Consider the following 19,422-nt stretch of genomic DNA (forward strand, 5'->3'; position numbering starts at 1 on the left):
TGTCTTGATGGACATCCCAAATGCACTGTAGAATGTGAAATTTACCAACTGTAGGATGTGTATTCTCCGGTTCCTAATTGTAACATTTTTAAATGTCAGTTATATATTGATTGTGATGTTCAAATCAGTATTCTTACTAGTTTGGTTTTTTGTTGTTTTGATTTTGGGGGGTGTCTTTTTTTGTTGTTTTTGTTCAGTTCTGTCAATTACTGAGTGATAAGTGGTAAAATCTCCAACTAAAATTTGGATTTGCTCATTTCTTTCTGACAATTTTTGCTTCTTACAATCTGAAGCTCTGTTATTATGTGAATACACATTTACAATTGTTGTATTTTGATGAATGGATTCTTTCATCAATGTTAAATGTCCCTTTTATTTGATGTTAATTTAACCACAGTAGTTTTCTTATGCTTATTGTTTGCCTGGTACATCTTTTTCAGCCCTTTTATTTTTAACCTGTGTCTTTATGCTTAAAGTATGTCTCTTGTAAAAAGCACTTAGCTGGATTTTGCTTCTAATCTACTCTGACATGTTTGTGTTATAACTGAAGTGTTTAGCCGATTGATATTCAGTGTAATTATTGATGTGTTTGGATTTAAACATTCCATCTTGCCCTTTATTTTCTATTTTTTCCATTTCTTCTCTGTTCCTTTCTTATTCTTTTCCTGACTGAATTTGGATTGAGTACTTGTTAGCATTCAGTCTCCTCTTTTGGCTTTTTAGCTGTACTTCTGTTTTCAGTGGTTAATCTTAGTGTTTATAATACATTATCTTTACTTTGAACCAACCTTTTTTTATTTTATATCATTTCATCTAAAATGTAAGAATCATTTTTAAAGTCTTTTGTTTACCTACATATACCATATCCAACAGGCTTTATTATTTCCAGATTTGCACTTTTTCATAGAATATCAAATGTCACATTTTAATTTTTATATGGTAGCTTTCTAATATTTTTAATTTCTTGTTAATAAAAATAGATAATGTGGGTTCACAGTGGTGGCATAAGAGGGATAATTGAGAGTGAGATAGTAGAATGAACTGGCCTTGACAAAGTGCCAGCATACAATGCAAAATCTTTTATAGGAATTTTTGTTAATAGCAAAAAAAGTTTTACAGAACTTACAATATAAGTTGTATGTACTTTTAGTGTCCACTGGTCGAGAAAACACACATAAAGATAAAAGACTCCTTGCACTAGTGAAGCTACACCTGAGGTAGAACTTCCTTGCCAGGGCATTTAAAAATGTCTAGGCGTTTTAGATTGTTACAATGGGGAGGTGGGAATCTACCATGTCTAGTGTAGAATTTTCCTGCCCAAAATGCTCATAGCACCCAGATGAGAGATATTAGAAGAATCTGGCCATGCTTTGGAGCATTAATTATTTTGACTTTTTTATTTTGAGAGAAGATTAAGGAACACATATGAAATTTTCGAATTCTTGATTTCCCCCCCCATCAAACCTATTTCTGACCCACTCATCATCCTCCATCATAGTGACACCATCATGCATACAATTGTTCGTTAAAAGTGTCATTTCTATCCTCCCCTCTGACATCCAATTCATTATTAAATTCTTTGACCATCCTTTAAAAATATACCCCTAATCTTCCCATCTCTCTTCCACCATTGTCACACTAGTCTGGACAGCAACCTCCTAACTCCCTGGGAACATATTTCCACGTGGCAGCCAGAGTGATCTTTTAAAAGCAAAACTCAAATAATTTTACTTCCTTACTTTAAAATCTCCAAAGGTGTCTCACTGCACTTAAAATGAAATTCAGACTCTATGCTGGCTCAGAAAGTGATCTGTGATGTGGCTCCTGCCTGCCCCTCTGGTCTCATGCCACTCCCCCACTCATCCACTGTGCGGCCACCTCACTGCCTTTCCTTTTGTCACTCAGAGTTGCAAAGTTCATCCATGTCTCAGGGACTTTGCACAACTGTTCTCTCTGCCCCAAATGTTCATCATGAGGAGGCTGCTGAAACAATTCAGAATCTCTAAGAGTTAGGACTACTAAGTGGTTACATTAAAAAATAAGTAAACTAAAAAACTCAAATACACTAAAGTTTGAGAAGCAGTGAGCTGAACTTTTTTTCTTTATATCTGTAAGCAAGTTATGAATTTAATGAATGTAGAGAAGAAAAGTATCTGAGTAAACAATTATTTTTCTTGTTTCCCTTAGAAAAATTTCTTTCACGTTTAGTGCATGTATTGGTTAGGATAAGGACCATACTGCTGTAACAGGGACACCCAACAACAGTAAAGAGGCTTAAAAGAGAAGAAGTGTAATATCTTGAGAAGAGAGTTCCAGTTGGCAGCCAGCCCTGTTCATGTCACCACTCAGAGACTTGGGTTTTTGCATCCTGATGCTCTGCCATCCTAGGACATTATCACCTCCGGGTTAAAGTTGCGTTGCCATGGGTTCTAGTTGATAGGAAGGGGAAAGATAATGTGTAAAAGGCATGCTATTTACAGTACTGGTCCAGAAGTGAGACACATCGAACTCTGTTGACAGGAACTTAGTCACATGGTCACGACTAACTACAGGCAGGAACCAAGCAAAGTCCCCAGACAGGTAACCACATGCCAGCTCTAACTAACTGTGGAAGAAGGAAAGAACAGATTTTGATGGACTCTGCCACAGTGTACGAAAGCAAGTTTCATATAACACCTCAAAGCAAGTCACTCGATAACGTCTGTCCCACCAGAGACTGATCCAACAGATCAGAGACAGTTTGTGAACTGACTGCACATCTCTCACACGAAGGTGTTATGGAATCAGAGTTCACTGCTGTAGAAGGAAGGAACCCTAGTTTTACAGACATGAAACAGATTCAGAGTTGAAATAGACTCACCCTCAAGGTCACAATAACCAGTAGTAGAATCAAGGCTATATCTATTTTTCTGATCCTTGTCAGAATGGAAGCAATGAAAGAACCACGTTCTCAATTCCAACAGCTGCCAGCTCTACTAAGCTAATATCAAGGTAGATGTACACATTAAGAAACTATCTATTCACACAACCACCTCTGAACCTCTAAGCTGCTTGTAGGACACAGACGAAATCATTCTATTTTGTTTCTATCCCATATATTGAACGCAGCAGTATGTTCTCATGTTGGACCATAAAAATCTTAACAACAAAAAGTATAACACATTCATTCCCTTCTGTGTTAGTCCTTTTTGTGTTGCTATAACAAAACCACTGACTGGGTAATTCATAAAGAAAAGAAATTTACTTCCCATAGTAGAGGCTGGGAAGCTTAGTATCGAGGTGCCTGCATCCAGTAAGAGGCTTCTTGCTATGTCACCCCACAGCAGGAGAGGGGATAAGAAAGAGCAAGACAGCGCTGAACTCACTTTAATAACTAGCCTACTCTCTATAATAACCCACTTTGTAATAGCGACACTGATCAACTCATAAGAGGAGAGCAGAGCCCTCACCCCCCAACGCCATCACACTGCTGATTAACTTTACGACACAAGAACTTTGGGGACACATTCAAATAGTAACACCTTCCAATAATCTTGCTTTAGGAGAAAAAATACGGTGTGAAGATTTAAAAGTTAAAAACAATACCAAAATGGAATATGAAATAACTATTGTGCAGTAAAGAGTTCTAGTCCTTCTAATATTTCCAAAAGTCTTCTCATTCGTGGATTGATTGTAAAGGGAGAAATCAGTTTCTACAAACTAGAAGGTGGCAATACTGTTTAAAGGCTTTGGAAATAAACCCAGTTCAAATCACGGCCCTGCCATTTATTAACTAATTATGTTACTTTACCTTTCTGAGCCTCACTTTTCTGTTGTTTAAGTGGGGAAAATAATGCCTGTACCTCATCGTGTTTTCAAGATTGAACAATAATAGTGTCTATGAAGTGCTTGGCACAATATGGAACAGGGCAAGTGTTCAGTAAAGGAAAGCAGAACACAAAAGAGTATGGATGCTTTACAAAATAGCTACGGTTTTAATGCTTGAATTGCTTGTCAAAATCAAAACACTAATACCATTCTCTTTTTGTGACAAAATAACTACCAAAATCATTCATTCATCAAGCATTTAATGACTCCAGATTTCTAGAGTCTGAGAAGTCAAAGATAAACACAATCTCTAGGAAATTTACAGTCTTGGAAATGCTAGGCACTGATGTCCCACCTACCTGTAGGAGAGCTTCGTGGCTACCCTACATATCTCTGAGATAATAGATTCTCCTCAGAGAGGCAGATAGATATACATACACAGACACGTATAGGAGGGGACTTCAAAAAGATCGTGAAAGATTTGCATTATCTTTCAATTCTATTTTTCTATGAACATTTTGAAGTACCCTCATGTATCTATATTCATATATACATATACACATGCACACACACATCTGATATGTATTTCTGAGACAGATCTGATCTCTTCAGATATATCTCTCAGATCTCAGAATTGCTGTGCTGCCTTTCTCCTCAAATTGAGCAGGGTAACTCCAGACCAAATTTTTCAGAATAGAAATGTACTTATTATCCTGATGTAAGCATCACATATTGCACACAGGTAATGATATTCAACTCTGTACCCCACAGAAATGTATAATCAACTATGTTATAATAAAATAAATAAGTAAAATAGAATCAGAGAGGAAGTTTTAAAAAAGAAAGTTATGCAATCAGAAAGTCATTTTGATTAGGGCCACTTCACGAGACCATCTAAATCCACCTGCTTCCCATCTTTAGGGACGAGTGGGAAGACTCTCACTGGCAGATTTAGAATGAGGCTGAACTACTGTCGATTCTCATTATTTGCAGTAGTTATATTCTATAAAGTTAACCTGAACACTGAATTAGCAGATATTAAATCATTGCTCCCAGAGAAAAAATAGGGTTAAGTTCCTACAAGCCTCTGGTCATAACATTTTCATCAATTGATCAAATACATAACCTTGTTTTTATGTGTGTTTGTGCTTAAAGGCACTTTGTTTAATATATACTGTTGGTGTTAACACTGAACTCATGACCAACAGCACCATAACTTATGCCTGAACAAAACTTACCTAACACACATATTTTCTCTGTAAGGCACATCACAGCCTTCTTGATCTTAGGATCACTAGACAGCACTTCAGCACTATGCTTGGGGAGACATTTTGAACAGTGAAATCACCAACAGAAAGCACAGAACTGTGAAAGATATAACACTAAATATAATGCAAAAAGGACGCTGGTTTAGGGGAGGAGAGCTGAAACATGAAGACAGGGCATCATCACGTTGTCCAACCTCAGCAAGCAACGTGTACACTGGGCAACTCAAAATTTTGACCATTCTGTACATGGCTATGAATGACTCAAGACACTACAAGTATTGATTTGGGAGTTACAAATAAATTTTATCAAGTAGCAAATTCTCAAATATGAAATAAGCAAATAATGAAGATCAATTGATTATGTTCTTAATTGATTAATCAGTGCCATTTTCAAATCTAAGGCCAACTATCTTTCATTGCCAAGAAAAGTGAGGAAATCTACTTAGAAAGTTCTTTGATTTCTTCTTTTCAAAGATTGAGTATATATTCACTATGTGTGAAGCACAGTGATATGTGATGAGGATTCAGAGTCAAATAAGGTGTGATCTTTGTTATCAATACTGCCCTTATGGTCTACCGGGAGATACACAAATATGATCATGGTGTCTTATGGTAAGTGCTACGAGAAAGGATTTAGAGAGGGGAGGGATACAGGAGCACAGAGGGAGACCACTGAAATCCAGCTGGCATCAGAGAAAGTTTCCCACAGTGGTGACACTCCAGCTAGGTTTTGTTGCTACTGCTGTTTTAAAAATTAATATTAATCACTTAAAGAAGGATGTGTCGAAAACAGACACTCCAGATTGGGAAAAGAGAACACGCAAGATCTCCATAGTGCAAAAACCCAGCTACACAAAGGATGCACATGAGCTGGGAGGCAGGCCCAACCAGGATTATGCAGAGGATGTTGACTATTAAGTTAAATTAAGAACTTTATCTTGCTTACTCTAGGACAACTCACCAGCAATTCACTTCTCTCCTACGGCACCACTTTTTCTGTCTACTGAACTTTCCTTGTCAGCAAACATACTGTTGTTTCTCCCATCTTGAAAAAATCTTTGACTCCTCTTCCCCTTCCAGTAACCACTGTTTCTTTGATCACCTTTGCAGCAAAACTCGTTTTCTCTACTTACCACCCAGTTCCTCTTCTCCAATTCTCTCTTGAACTCACTCCAGTACTCCACTGAAACTATTCATCAAGGTCAACAATGACTTTTATGTTGCTAAATTCTATATTCAATTTTCAGTTCTTATCTTGAGCTATCTGCAGCCTTTGACATAGTTCATCGTGCCCTCCTCCTTGGAACATTATCTTCACTTGGCTTCTAGAACACTCCAGATTTTCTCCCACCTCTCTGGTTGTTCCATCCCAGCTTTTTTTTTGCCTGGTTCCTCCACACCAACCTGATCTCCTAATACTGGCGTGCGTAAAGGCTCGGTCCTTTTTTCTGTCCTTATTGTCTGTTGGTGATCTCATCCTGTCTCATAGCTTTAAATACCATTAATAATCTGATGACTTCCAAATGTATATCAGCAATTACCTCTGCCTTTGTCACCTGATTCATACATCTAAATACGTATCCAAAATTTCACTGGGTCACACAGGCATCATAAACTTGTATCCTGAACTAACCTTCTAATCTTTCCCTCCAAAACCAGTTTCTCTTACAGTCTTCGAAATCTGGGTTAGTAACAATTATATCCCTCCAGTTGCTCAGGCCAAAAACCTTAGAATCATCTTTGAATCCTTTTTTGCTACACTGTGACGACCACTTATATCTAGTTCTTCAGAAAATCAAGTTGATCTACCTTTAAAATATACCCAGTTCTCCCCCACCTGTTACACATGTTCATGGGGAACCTAGTGCTAAACCATTTGTAGACGACCTGCTTCTGGGTCAGGGTTTCAGACGTAGTAGAACAGCTCCCTTCCTGCACTCTATTGAGAACCCTTGACATGAGGGTTTGTAAAATAGAAAGATAAAGGGGAAAAAAAAGAGAAGTAAAAAGAAAAAAATATATCCAGTTCAACTACTTTTTGTCAGTTCCACTGTTATCACCCTGGTCTAAGTCACCATCATCTCTCAGAATAACTGCACTAACTTCTTAACTGACGTATTAGTATTCTACTGCTGCATAACAATTATCCCAAAATTTAGCATCTTAAAACAGTAAGTGTTATCTCACAGTTTCTCCAAATCCAGAATATAGGTGCAGATTATCTTTGTACTTTAGCCTCCAGGTCTTTCACAAGGTTGCAGTCAAGCTGTCAGTCAGAGCTGCAGTCTCATTTGAAGGCTCAACTGAAAGAGGATCTGCTTCCAACCTCATTAATGTGGTTACTGGCAGGATGTAGTTCCTCATCAGTTGTTGGACTGAGGCCCTCAGTTTCTTACTGGCTGTTGGCCAGAAGCTGCCCTCAGTTACTTGTGCTTCTCTAAAAGGCAGCTCATAAACTGGCGGCTGGCTTCTAACAGAGTCAGCAAAAGAGAGCATGCGAGATGGAAGTTATTGTTGTCTCTTTATAACCTAGTCTCAGAAATGATATCCCATCACTTTTACCATATTCTACTCCAGAGAATAGAAGCAAGTCACTAAATCCAGACCACACTGAAAGGGAAGGGATTACACAAGGGTGTGAATCCCAAGAGGCAGGAACCTTTGGGGGCATTTTATAGGCTGCCTACCACAACTGATCTCCTGCTTTCATCTTAGCTCCACTCCACCCCCAAACACAACAGTCTATTCTCAACACATCAGCTAACACAATTTTGTTAAAACTTGAGTCAGGACCTGTTATTCCTATGCTCAGAGCCCTCCAATGACTTCCCACCACGGTGAGTAAATGCCACCGCATTATAATGGCCTACAAATCCACACACAATTTGCTGTTATCTCTGACCTCATCTCCTTACCTGCTCTGCTCCAACCAGCAGCCTCCTTGATATTCCTCAAATATGCCAGGCATATTGCCAATGCAGAGCCTTTACAGTTGCTATTCACTCTGCCCACAAAACTTTCCTCAGATATATGCATGGTTTACTACCTCATTTCTTTAGGCATTTACTCAGATATCTCTGCAAGGCCCTACCTCATCACCCTATTTAAAATTGTACATTCTCCCTACCCCCTTCCCTGCTTTATTTCCCCTGCATAGCAAATCACACTATATATTTTACTAATTTTATTACATCCCCCAAACTAGAATGTAAGCATGATGGCAACAATTTTTGTCTGTTTTGTTCACTGCTGTATTCCCAGAATAATGCCTGACACATTAAGGAATTAGGGACATTTATTTGAATGAATAAGTGAAGAAGTGAATAAATTTTTGAAGTTATGGGAAGTTACCAAGGGATTTTAAACCTTCTAGATAAATCACCCTGACAACATTGAAAACAAGGGTTTGGGAGAGAAGCAGACTAGAGGTGTAGAGAACGTATAGAACCCACTGCAGGCATCCAGGCAATATATGATGAAAATTTAAATGAACACACGACACTAGGAATCAAGAACATCATATGGACACATGAAAGTGAGGCAAAATTTTTGAGTGGTCCCAAAACTGATCTAAAAATTCGACACATCCCTATCAAAATCCCAGCTAGCTTTTTTTGCAGAAGTTGACAAACTGATCTTAGTATTCATATGCAAATGCCAGGGAATCAGAATAGCCAAAACAATCTTGAAAAGGAACAAAGTTGGAAGACTCACACATCCTGCTTCAAAATTTACTAGAGAGTTACAGTAATCTAAACTGTGTGGTTCTGGCATAGGGAAGGACATATAGATCAATACAATATAATTGAGGGTCCAGAAATAAATCCACACATATACCGGCAATTGATTTCCAGCAAGGGTGCCAAGACCATGCAAGGGGGAAAGAACAGTCTTTTCAACAAATTGTGTGAGGACAACTGGATATCCACATGTAAAGAGTTAATTTGGACCCCTTCTTCATTCCTCATATAATATATAAAAGTTAACTCAAAATAGACAAAAACCTAAAGTTAAGAGCCAAAATTATAAAGCTTTCATAAGGAAATGTAAGCTTAAATCTGTCATTGGATTCAGCAACTGTTTCTTAGATTTGACACCTGTAGTGCAGGCAGGCAAAGAAAAAAAACAGATAAACTGGACTCCATCAAAATTAAATTTTTGTGCCCCAAAAGATACTATCAAGAAAGTGGAAAAATAATCCACAGAATAGTAGAAAATATCTGTAAATAATTTATAAATATTTATATTATACATGATAAAAGTCTAGTATCTAGAATATATTAAAGAAAAACTCTCATAACTCAACAATAAAAGACAACCCAATTAAAAAATGGGTGCACAACCTACCAAGACTGAATCAGGAAGAAATAGAAAAGTTGAACAGACCAATAACTAGTAAGGAACTTGAACAAGTAATCAAAAACCTCTCAACAAAGAAAAGTCCAGGACCAGATGGCTTCACTGGATAATTCTACCAAACATTTAAAAAGGAATTAACAAGAGCTGGCCAGTTAGCTCAGTTGGTTAGAGTGTGCTGTTATAAAACCAAGGTCAAGGGTTCGGAAACCCATGTCAGCCAGCCACCAAAAAATAAATAAATAAATAAATAGAGAACAGAACTGTGGTTCTTAGAGGTGGGGGAGGGGGAGGAGGTTGGCAAGAAACTAGTCAAGGGTTACAAAGACTGATGATGTTTTATAAACTTGAGTATAATCATTATCCCGATTTGATCACATATTGTACACATGTATTGATATTCGATTCTGTATCCTACAAATATACTTAATCGATTAAAAAATTGAAAATAAAAATAATTAGCACAAATTGTGTTCAAACTCTTCCAAAAAATTGAAGAAGGAACACTTCCAAACTCATTCTAGGAGGCCAGCATTAGCTTGATAACTAAAGTCAAAGTGGTTAAGAGAACAGAAAACTACAGACCAATATCCCTGATGAATATTGAAGCAAAAAATCCTCAACAAAATACAACTGAATTCAACAGCACATTTTTAAAAATTATACGCCACAACCAAGTGGAAGTTATTCCTGGAATGAAAGGATGGTTCAACATAGAAAACTCAATCATCATATATCACACCACATTAAAAGAATGAAAGACAAAATTCATATGCTCATTTCAATTGATACAAAAACCTAACAAGATTCACCATGGTTTTATGATTAAAAAACATTCAACAAACTAGGAATAGAAAGAAAGTACCTCAAGATAATAAGGGCCATATATAAAAAACCAATAGCTAACATACTCAATAGTGAAAGAAACTTTTTCCTCCAAGATTAGGTAAAAGACAAGGATGCCTTTGTCACCACTTACAGTCAAAAGACTACTAAAGTCCAAGACAGAGCAATTAGGCAAGAAAAACAGATAAAGACATCCAAACTAAAAAAGGAAGAAGGAAGTAAAATTATCTCTGTTCAGAGATGACATAATCATATTGTAGATAACCCTAAATATTCCATAGATGCACATGCATGCAGACATACACACACACACACACACACACACACACACACACACACACACCTATTAGAACTAATAAATGAATTCAACAAAGTTGCAGGATACAAAATCAACCTGCAAAAATTGGTTACATTTCTATACACTAACCATGAACAATCCAGAAAGAAAATTAAGCAAGCAATTCCATTTACAATAGCATCAAAAAGAATAAAATGCCAAGGAATAAACCTAAATAAGGAGAAGAAAGAAACTGCTGAAATAAATTAAAGACATAAATAAATGGAAAGACATCCTGTGTTCATGGATTGGAAGATTTAATATTAAGATGTCAGTACTACCCTAAACAATCTACAGATTCAATATCATCCCTATGAAAATCCCAACAGCTTTTATTGCAGGAGAAGAGAAATCCATTGTAAAATTCATTGGAATCTCAAGAGACCCTGAAGCTAAAACAATTTTTTAAAAGAACAAATTTGGAGACTCACACTTCTTGATTTCAAAACATATTACAAAATCACTGTAATCAAAGCAGCTTGATATTAACTTGAAGACAGACATACAAACCAATGGAATAGAAAAAGCCCAGGAATAAACCCTCACACGTATGGTCAAATGGTCTTCAACAAGGGTGCCAAGATGATTCGATGTGGACCATTCAAAGTTTTTTCAACAAATGATGTTGGGAACCTAGATATCCACAAGCAAAAGAATGAAATTAGACCCTTACTTTACACCATATACAAAAATGAACTCAAAATGGATCAAAGACCTACACGTAAGACCTAAAACTATAAAACTCCTAAAATAAAATGTAAGGGATAAGCTTCATGACATTCGATTTGGCAATGATTTCTTGGACATGACACCAAAAGCAAAAACTAGACAAATGAGACATCAAACCTAAAAACTCTTGTGTATCAAGTGACACAACAGAGTGAAAAGACAACCTATAAAATGGGAGAAAATATCTGTAAATCATATTTTGATAAGGGGTTAGTTAATATCCAAAATATAAAAAAATCTCCTATGACTCAACAACAAAAAAATCAACCTACTTTTAAAAATGGGCAAAGGACTTGAATAGACATTTCTCCAAAGGTGATACTCAAATGGCCAACTAGCATACAGGAAAATATTCATCACTAATCATCAGAGAAAAGCAAGTCAAAACCACAATGAGATATCACCTCATACGCATTAGGATGGCTAATATCCAAGAAAACAGAAAAAAACAAGTGTTTGAGAGGATGAAGAGAAATTAAAACCCTTGTACAATATTGATAGGATGTAAAATGGTAATACCACTACGGAAAACAGTATGGCAGTTCCTCAAAAAATTAAAAATAGAACTACTATATGACCCAGCAATCCCACTTCTGGGTAAACATCCAAAAGAATTGAAAGCAGAGTGTCAAAGAGATATTTGCACACCCATATTCATAGAAGCACTACTCACAATAGTTAAGAAGTAGAAGCAACCCAAATGTCCAAAGACAGATGAATAGATAAAAAAATATATATGGTATATACATACGATAAAAATATTATTCGGCCTTAAAAAGACCTGTCAGATACATCAAAATGAATGAAATTATGCTAAGTAAAGTAAATCAAGAGACGACAAATACTGCATGATTCCACTTATATGAAGTATCTATATTAGTCAAATTCATAGAAAACGAAAGTAGACTGGTGGTTATCAGGGGCTTGGGGAGGGGGAAATGGGGAGTTGTTTAATGGGGATAGAGTTTCAGTTTTTGCAAGATGAAAAAGTTCTGGAGATTTGTTTCAAAACAATGTGAGTATTCAAGCCTGGCTGGTTAATTCAGTTGGTTAGAACACAGCCTTGTAACACCAAGGTCACAGGTTCAGATCTCCATACTGGCCAGCTGCCAGGGGAAAAAAAAATGAATATTCTTAACAGTACTGAATTGTACACTTACAGATGAGTTAGATGGTATGTTTTGTTATTTTTTACCACAATCAAAAAAAAAAAATTAATGGATAAAGATTTGAATAAAGATCCAAAGAAGCTATACAAATGGCCAATAGCACCTGAAAAGATGCTCAACATTATAAGTCATTAGGGAAATGCAAATCAAAACCAAAATGAGATATCACTTCACACCTGCTAGGATTGCTTTAATCAAAAAGAAAATAAATAGGCTGGCCAGTTGGCTCAGTTGGTTAGAGCAAGGTGTTATAACAACAAGGTCTAGGGTTCGGATCCCCATACAGACCAGCTGCAAAAAAACAAAAAACAAAAAAAGACAATAACAAGTGTTAAGAGGTGGAGAAATGAGAACCTTCTGTACATTGCTGGTAGGAATGTAAACCGGTGCAGCTGCTTTGGAAAACGGTTTGGCTGTTCCTCATTTAAAAGTTAAACAGTGAATTACCATGAATTACCATATGACTCAGCAATTCCAATCCTAGGCATGTAACTAAAAGAAGTGAAGACAGAAACTCAAATACTTACACATGAATATTCATAGCACCATTATTCAATATAATAGTAAAAAAATGGGGCTGGCCAGTTAGTTCTGTTGGTTGGAATATAGTGTTGACAGCACTAAAGTCAAGGGTTTGGATCCCCCACCAGCCAGCTGCCAAAAAAAAAAAAAAAAAAAATGAAAATCCAAATGTCCACCAACTAATGAATATATAAATAAAATGTATACCATACAATAAATATTGTTCATATTTTATGACTGAACAATATTTCAGTCATAAAAAGAAATGGAGTACTGAAATATGCTACAACATGGATAAACCTTGAAAACATGCTAAATGAAAGAAGCCAGTCATAAAAGGACACGTATTGTATGATTCCATTTATATGAAATGTCCAGGATAGGCAAATCTATAGAGACAGAAAGCACATTAGTGCTTGTCAGAGACTTGGGGAGAAGGGGGAATGAGGAATGACATCTAATGGGTTACACAGTTTCCTTTTGGAATGATGAAAGTGTTCTGAAATGAGACAGTACTGATCACTGTACAACCTTATAACAATACTAAAAAACCACTGAATTGTATACTTTAAAGGGGTGATTCATGTTATGTGAATATTTCAATTTTTAAAAATTTAGCAAACCAAATCCACAACATATGAAAACAATCATATACCATGACCAAGTGCAATTTGCCCCAGGAATGCAGAGTTGGTTTAACATCCAAAAATCAACTAAAATTATATACCATAACAGAAAAATAAAGGACAAAAACCACATAATTATCTCTCTAGACACAGAAATATCATGTGATAAAAATTCAACACCCATTCATGACTAAAAATCCCTCAACAAACTAGGAAGAAAAGGGAATCTACAGCTAATAAAATATTTAATAGTGAAAAATGTAATGTTTTTCCCCCTAAAATTGGGAAAAAGGCAAAGATGACACCTTCACCACTTCTATTCAACATTGTACTAGCCAGTACAATAAGATAATATGAAATAATAAAAGGCATATAGATTAAAAAGAATTAAACTCTTTATTAACAGATGACATAATCTTGAATGCAGTAAATCTTAAGGAATCAAACAACTGTTAGAACCAATAACAGTGGTTAGCAAAGTCACAGGATCCAAGATCAATATATAAAAATCTACATTAGTTCCATATACTAGCAACAAAAAACTGAACATGAGATTAAGAAAACAAATTCAAACATCATCAAAAAGAATAAAATACTTAAAAAATAAAGTGTAATACCTGTAAACAGAAAATCCTAAAACACTGTTTAGGGAAATTAAAGAAATAAATAAATGGCATATGCTGTTTCTGGATTGTAGGACTCAATATTCTTAAAATGGCAATTGTCACCCAAATTAATCTATAGACTTAATGCAAGGTTTCTAAACTTAGCATTATTGAAATTTGGGACCAGAAAATTCTTTGTTGTATAGGTCTGTCCTGTAGATGTTGCAAAACATTTAGCAACATCCCTGGCCCCACTAGATGCCAGTAAGAGCACACCCACTCCAGCTGTAATAAAAAATATCTCCAGACTTTGCCAATGTCCCTTAGGGGATTATTTGCCCCAGTTATGAACCACTGATTTAATATAATCTCCATCAAAGCCCCAGCAGGATTTTTAGGAAAAGCTTCCTTTTTTTAGGAAAAGCTGATCCTAAAATTCATATGCAAATGCAAAGGACCTAGAGTCAAAAAATTCTGTAAAAGCACAAAGTTGGAGAACTTACAGCACTCAGATCCCCATACCAGCCAGCCACCAAAACAAACAAACATAAAGCTGCAGTAGCCAAAGCAGGGGGGTGGGTACAGGTCTAAGACTCAACATATAAATCAAAGGAACTGAAGAGAGTCCAGAAATAAACCCACATGTAAATGGGTAATTGATTTTTGACATAGGTACCAAGCTAATAAAATGGGGAAAGAATAGTCTTTTCAACCAATGGTGCGGGAAAAATTGGACATCCATTTGTAAAAAAAAAAAACAAGAATCCAGAACCCCCAGATCCTTAATTCAACCACCACATGAAGAAATTACCTCAAATTGACTCATAAATCTAAATTGAAGACCTAAAACTATAATTCTTAAAGAATTGGGGAAAATCTTAGTGACCTTGGATTAGACAAAGACTTCGCAGACACAACACTAAAAACATAATTTGTAGAAGAAAAAATTTGATAAATTGGATTTCATCCTGATTAAACTTTTTTGCTCCTCAAAAAAACACCAATAAGAAAATGAAAAGACAAGCCAGAGACTAAGAGAAAGTAAATGATATATATCTAATAAAAGACTTGATCCAGAATATATTTTTAATTGCCTTCTATAACCCAATAATAAATAGTATTCTAAGACAGACCTTTAATTAACATCTCCAAGGATCTCTAAGTATGAAGATGCATGTTTCTTAACTAACGCAACAACTAAAGCAAACAGATCAGGTCCTCTGCTGTCTCAAAATACTTTTAATAATAAAGTTATCTGTAAAGCACTGGTATGTCCTACCTTCCAGTCAGAAGTCTGGAGAAAGGTTGGTAGATTACAAAAACAAAAGATTCTACTAACCACATGTAAGAGACATATAACCCAGCCTGTTCTAGTCACAGGATATTTGTGAAAGGGATCCACCTTTGGATTAATTGTCATTTTATGGATGACTTCAAACTGAACAGAATCAAAGTGCTTGGCAATGGGGAAATGGTAGGTTGTGATCTCTGAAGTGATAAGGCTCTATTAGAAAGAATAAAAAGACTAATCAGAGAAGATCCCACATATCCTGTTTAAGCAGCTAAATTTATTTAGATTTAGAACTTGTATTCCTCCCTGTCTAACTTTGAGAACTTGCCTTCAGAGCTACATCCTGACACTAGCAGAATGACATTCTGGCCTTGGCATCTTTAGACCTATGAATGGACTCCTTCTCAGCCTGGTTAAAGATGAAGACACTTTCCAAAGCACTTAAGTTATATAAAGTTACTGGGATCTCCCACTCTGAAAGAAACCTACAAATAAAACAGGTTCTCTTAAAGGATCTGGTATAATGCATAAAGTAACCTGCAGAAAACTTTTTAAAGTAACCAATCCCTCAATCCCTTTCTCTCGAGAGAGAAATTTAAAATCTTTTATGAAATGAATTGCAAAAGTTACCCCTCTCTTCTAGAATGTAACATACCTCAAGTTCTGCTACGTTAAATAAACTTTATGGGAGGCCATTGGTTTGGACTGAGCTCCTGCACTAGACTCCAACAGACCCAACCAAAATGGAGTCAGTCATGTTAAAGTTCCAGGTCATTAAACCAAAAGTAGTTGTTTATCTGACCTTCTGAAAAATCAGGAGAGGGATAATAATAGACAAATAGACCCAAACAGGCCTGTTTTAGCCAGCATAATAAGGAAGTCCACTTGCTTTAACCCCTACAAGGAAAGTAACGTGAGGTAACCTGATGTTAACCAATCTGCTTTTTGTATTATGCTGTTTCTTTGTACCTGCTCAAGATACTTAATACTCCTATGAACTGATTGTTCCACCATGCCCACCGTAGCTTCTATTTTTTTACCCAATTTATGAATCACAAATAAAAGTCAATTGGATCATTTAACTAAATTTGTTGAAATTGTCATTTGACAGTTATAAATATCAAGGGTTACTTTTCTCCCTAGAACCTACAGCTCATTGGCTCAAGGAACTAGCTAGAGGTGGAAAACCTAATCTGGCTACCTAGACCCAGGGGAAAAGGGAGTTACACAGATTTATCCCAGCTACAATAGGATTGGCCTAAAGAATACATTTTCCCTTGCATAAAGTCATAGCACTATTAAGGGAAGAAAACCAGGAGTGTTCAAAGTGAAAAAATCAAAGGAAACAGCTCTATTCCATCTGAATGCACACCACAAATTTTTTTGGTGACTAAGTAGAGTATGAATATTTCATGCCACTATTTTCCCAATGAGTAATAGTACACAGAAACCACCAAACACCTCTCCCTTGCTACTTAGTAGAGGTACAAGGAATCCCCAAAACTACCTGTACCCAGTTGAAAGTGGACTTGGCAGTAACCCTCTCAGACAGGAATGCTATGCAGAGCAGCCCTTCACACTCCTGCTAGTAAGAAAACATAGCAAGGTTATAGCCTGCTAGGCCCTAAGCTGCTTTCAAACACCAATGAAAACATATTCCCCCTCATTCCTTCCAGATATGACAACCAGTAGACATATATTTGTACCTTCAATTCTATTAGCTGAATTCCATATGTTATTTACCGAGTTTCTTTCATCAAAGATTAGAAGGTTCAGTTCTTCCTGTTTGGGGACATTTTGAAATAGGAAAATTTAAAGCTACATTTGCATGAAAAAGGAATGCAACAATCCTATGGATAATCAGAAGTTGTATCTATCCAAAATCAGGTGAAATAGGAAAATAAACATTTTCTTGATACCTTCAAAGAATGCCAGTATTATGAAGTTCCACTGCAGTTTCTAGATATGTATACCTGTATTTATTTTTTAAATAACTATGGATATGTAATTCATATGCCATAAGATTGTCTTCAAGCGTAAAATTGTTTTTAGTATATTCACAAAGTTGTGCAACCATCACCACTAATTCCAGAACATTTTCATCATCTCCCAAAGAAACCTGTATCCATTAGCAGTCACTTCCCCTTCTCTACCTCCCTCCCCAGGCCCTGGCAACCACTTTTCTTTTTCTATAAATTTACCTATTGTGGACATGTCATATAAATGGAATCATACAATATGTGCCCCTCTGTGACTGTTTCCTTTCACTGAGCATGTTTTCAAGGTTCATCCATATTATAACATGTATCAGGACTTCAATCCTTTTTATTGCCAAATAATATCTCATTGTATAGATATACATCTTGTTTATCCAGTCATCAGTTAATAAACATCTGGATTATATCCACTTTTTCGCTATTATGAACAATGCTACAAATATTTATGCACAAGTTTTCATATGAACATGTGTTTTCAATTCTCTTGAATATATAAAGGAGTAGAATTGCTAGGTCATACTCACTCTTATCTTTTTCAGGAACAACCAAACTGTTACCCAAAGCAGCTATACCAGCTTACAGTCCCACTAGCAATGTACAAGGGTTCCAATTTTTCCACACCCTCATCAACATGTATTGTCTTTTTGATTAAAGCAATCCTAGTGAGTGTGAAGTGATCTCATTGTGGTTTCGATTGGCATTTCCCTAATGATTAATGGTGTTTAGCATCTTTTTCACGTGCTCATTGGCCATTTGTATGTTTTCTTTGGAGAAATGTCTATTCAAGTCCTTTGCTCATTTGTAAATTGGGTTCTCTTTTCCTTAAGTTGTAAGAGTTCTTTATATATTCTGGACACAAGTCACATTGTATTTTTAAGTTAGAGACTGTTGATACAATAGCTTCTTATATCACACTTCATTAACTTTCAAAATATTTTCTATTCAGAATACCTTTTTTGTTAAGTACATCAAAATTTCACCTTAAGCTTGAAATTACACAGAAGTTTAAAATTTAAACAATCACTGCTTTTTCAAAAATGAATTCCAAGCTGAGGTGTGGGGTGTGGGGACCCACAAGTTAAGAAATTTAAAAAGATACACAGGTACTTCAAAAAGTTCATGGAAAACTAGAATTAAAAGACAACGCTAATCTTTTCATGAACTTTTTGAAGACCCTGCATATATTAATATATTTGAATCCTGACTTGAATTAGGAGAAAAAACAAAACAAACACAAACATGAGACAATTTGGATACTTACTGGATAGTTACTAACATTAACAAATTGTTAACATTTAAGTGCAATAATAGAATTGTGGTTATATTTAAGTCCTTATCTTTTAGACATACATACTGAAATATTTACAAATGAAATGACTTGTTATCTGGAACATACGTCAAAATAAATCGGGGTTCAAAAGATGGGTGACATATAGATAAATCAAAACTGGCCATGAATTCGCCAAGTTAAAATGGGTTCATTATAGGGCTGGCTGGTTAGCTCAGCAGGTTAGAGCACAGCCTTGTAATACCAAGGTCCATGGTTCAGATCCCCATACCGGCCAGCCGCCAAAAAAAAAAAAAAATGGGTTCATCATATTTTCATTACAAATAAAAAAGCATTCACTCCAATGTCTACTATGTGTAAGAGCACAAGTAGCTATAACAACTACATAGTATCAACTAAATTCTTATAAATTTAAAGAATCATTAACACCCAAAGTTATCTCAAAAGTAAAAGCTCTGGGAAACTTCATAATGAGACTGTTACTGCACATTAATTTGTGCAGTTTTTTTTTTTTTTTTTTTTTTTTTGCAGCTGGCCGTTATGGGGATCCAAACTCTTGACCTTGGTGTTACAACATCACG

This window comes from Cynocephalus volans, chromosome 1 (genome assembly GCF_027409185.1).
Source record: "Cynocephalus volans isolate mCynVol1 chromosome 1, mCynVol1.pri, whole genome shotgun sequence".
Taxonomy (NCBI): Eukaryota; Metazoa; Chordata; class Mammalia; order Dermoptera; family Cynocephalidae; genus Cynocephalus; species Cynocephalus volans.